Source organism: Pteropus alecto, unplaced genomic scaffold (assembly GCF_000325575.1).
Source record: "Pteropus alecto unplaced genomic scaffold, ASM32557v1 scaffold40, whole genome shotgun sequence".
NCBI lineage: Eukaryota > Metazoa > Chordata > Mammalia > Chiroptera > Pteropodidae > Pteropus > Pteropus alecto.
This window is the reverse complement of record NW_006431919.1, coordinates 6,400,648-6,404,203: the sequence shown is the minus strand read 5'-3', so window position 1 is coordinate 6,404,203 and position 3,556 is coordinate 6,400,648. Positions and strand designations below refer to the sequence as shown.

The 3,556-nt window shown below is 37.0% G+C and overlaps 1 protein-coding gene across 2 annotated transcripts in view; it reads right to left on the bottom strand.

The window, feature by feature from the left end:
- SGCD (sarcoglycan delta) overlaps nucleotides 1-3,556 on the bottom strand; it is an 818,344-nt gene that overhangs the window by 190,644 nt on the left and 624,144 nt on the right. The window lies entirely within an intron of this gene.

Genomic DNA, 3,556 nt, shown 5'->3' with positions numbered 1-3,556 from the left:
TTATTCTAAGAAAATTCTGTTCGAGCAGTCTGCAACGCCCGCCAGTCATTCACTTGCCCCGATGAAGGAGGCCCTTTTTGTTAGGTGGTGCAGAGAGAATGGAGGCAGAAGATGAGTGGGGAAAGAGAAAAGAATGATACCCCAGGTTAAAGCGAAAGATCCTTTTTCTGAAATTATGCAAAAATCCAGTCTTTGTACAAGGTGTGTCTGGCTCACAACACACTGAAGAAGTCGAATTAGTTACTACTGTTTTTACTAATAGTTTATTATGGAAATATTTAAAAAAATATACAAAAGTAGAAAGAATAAAAAGCAAACATTTATATGCCTATTATTCATCTTCGACAATTATCAATTTGTCTATTGTTACATATTGCATCCACCACACCAGCCCTGCTTGTTTAAACATACAATTACAACACCAAAAAATAATCATTCCTTAACATCATCAGATACTTAGTGTCAAAATTTGAATTGCATTAATATCTATTTTCTCTATTTTATTTGAATCAAGTTTCATACTGCAATAGTTTGATACATAAAGTACTAGGTCATCTCCTAAAATCTCCTAGGTCACTTTCTCACATGTAAACACATACACACACACACACACACACACACACACACACTCACTCACTCAATTTGATAAATAAAACATTTTTCCAATAGCATTGCTCAAATTTTGCTGAACATTGCCATAATTTCATATAAGGTGCTCGGTATTTCCTGTAAATTGGTAGTTAGATCAAGAGGCTTGATCAGATTCAGACTTAGTTTTCTAGAAAGAATACAGCCCAGAAAATAGAATATATAAGTTTTCTTTTGCTACCATGACAAATAATCACAAACTTAATGGCTTAAAACAACACAAACTTATTATCTTGCAGTTCTGTACATTAGACATCTGAACCAGGACTCAAAGAACTGAAACCAAGATGTCAGCAGAGCTACTACATTTCTTCTTGGAGGCTCTAAAGGAGACTCCACGTCTGGGCTTTTTCTAGCTGCGTGAGGCTTCCACTTTCCTGGGCTTGTGGCCTTCTTTCACCTTTAAAGTCAGTAACGGTTGGTCGAGTCTGTCTCATATCCAGTCACTCTGATGTCTCTTCTGCCTCCCTCATCCACATCTAAATAATCCAGGATTATCTGACTATTTTAAGATTAACTGATTAACAACCATAATTTCATCTGTAATCTTAATTCCTCTCTGCCATGTAATGTATCACATTTGTCGGTTTTGAGATTAGGACACTGATGTCTTTGAAGTGGAGGGCATTTTTCTGCCTGCCACACACAGTATTGCTCTGAGAAGGCACATAATATCTTTTGCTATGATGTCATCAGACATTGGGGATCTTTGCCTAGAGGAGCCATTATTTCGCTAGAGACTTAAAATTGGTGTTAAAAATAATTCTTTTATTTCTCCTTAATTTATTGGCTGGGATTTTCTATCAAGAGAAATTTCATGTAATCAACTATGTTTCTCCTAAATTATAGTTCACATAGAAACTTGAGAGATACTTGATTTTTCCTCCTTTATTTACTGATCTTCAAAATATTGAATTGGTTACCTAATATCCTCCAAAAATGATCAACAAGATTTTTATTTTTTAAATATCACTCTAAATATTTTGATGTGTTTCATTCCAGCACAGTTTTTATTTCTATTGATGTTCTAAGTGTCCTCCCGTTGCTCAGGGGAGCCTCGTCAAGTTGACCCTTAAATTCGTGTATAATACAACCTTGTCGTCTTTAATGGCCCTCTAGCCTCTCATATGTTCCAGAGTTATCTTACATGCCCTGCCCCAGGCCTGGAAGCAGCCATTTCTAGTAAAAAGCCCTGGGGCACTTTGGGTGCTCATTGCTACTGGATTGGCCCTTGTTTCTGTGGACAAAGCTAGAAAACAAGGTATATGTTTTTAAATAGAAAATACTATGAGTTCACATGGAACTTCAATTCAGACTCAGGGCTTGAAGGTTTTTGTTTAACCTCAAGAATCTTAACCATTTTATTACCTTTCTTCTATACCAAAAATCCACATTCTCAATAACACCACCGTAATTACTCATTTGATTTAACCCACAATACACACACAGAAGAGTTTCAGAACATGAACGCCACTACCACACTAACACTATGATTAAGAAAAAACATTTAAAATTTGTCTTTTAAAAAATATTTAAAGTATGTCCTGCTAGGGAAGTACAGTCAAATTACTGGGTTTCAGAATCACTTGAAATTGTTCTGTTCAGTGAGGTTATGCCACTAACCTGATGTCCAGTGAGGTTCAATTGTTTCTCCCCTCTCCCTCGCCTTTCTATTTTTCATGGCTGCTTTTTTAAAGTCTAATTTTATTTTATGGATTTATAAACTATTTATAGAGCATCAAAGTCAAATATACAAAACAAGATATATTTGAGGAAGTTTAGCTTCTGTCTTTGTCTTCCTCCATGTTTCCTCTGCTCTAAGTAATGTGTGTATGTGTGTGTGTGTGTGTGTGGGTCAGTGTTCTCCAGAGAAATGGAATAGGATTTGTGAATATGTATGTATGTACTCACATATGCACATACAAATGCTCTTTAAAAATTGATTTCTCCATTTTACAATAACATTTGGAAACTGAACGATTCGAATTAAAAAATCCAGGTTTTCAGCTTCTCCTGCAAACTGGAGTTCCTGGCAAGTCTGGGTCTACCTTCTCACATGGCCACTATCAGCTGGAGGTAAGTAGCAGCTGCCCTGCCTGAACCATATGCTCTCCAGTTCACCAGTTTCCACCCAGCCTATGTCGCTTGTCCATGTTTGCACAGACTCCTGCAGTTTTCCACTTGAGTCGACCATTTCTTCTCTCTGGCACTGCCATGTGTTCTGTATCCCCAATACATTCAGTACAGGTGCCACATTGGCAGTGGTGGAGACGAATGACTGGGTGGGAAATGGGCACTTTTACCCATCCCTCTTTCCTGACAGAACTTCAGCCTGAGGATGAGGACACAACTTTTAGGTCAACATCATTCTTTCATGGATAGCATGCCATCTGTATGTTTCTATTTTTGGTACTTGTAGGGACAGCTCTGCCAAGAGGGTCCCAGGCTGAGCATTCAAACCCAGTGTGATAGGCAATAATAGGCTGAAGGGCATGTTCGTATCACACTAACAGCAGGTAGAATCAACAGAAGAAAAAAAAAGGAAAAGCAAATATTCACTACACTCCCCCAAAAGAATATGTTAATTATTGCGTTTTGGATTATTCTTTATCATTTCCATGAGTCAGAGAAGGAGAGCTTTTCACAGAAACACATACTATATCTGAATTCTATAAACTGACTAAACTGGTTTATTTGCAGGATGTGTGTTTATAAAACAAACAAGAACTCCGAAGTATTCTTACATAAAAGATTATATTTGGGGCAATTAGAAAGCCTATTTCAAATAAAATATTTCTCCCTTCCTACCATACACACCATAGATCCTTTATTCTTAACATTTATTGACGACTCAGTATATGCCAATCACTACAGTCTGTGCTTTTCATGCTTTATCTCATTTTATTAT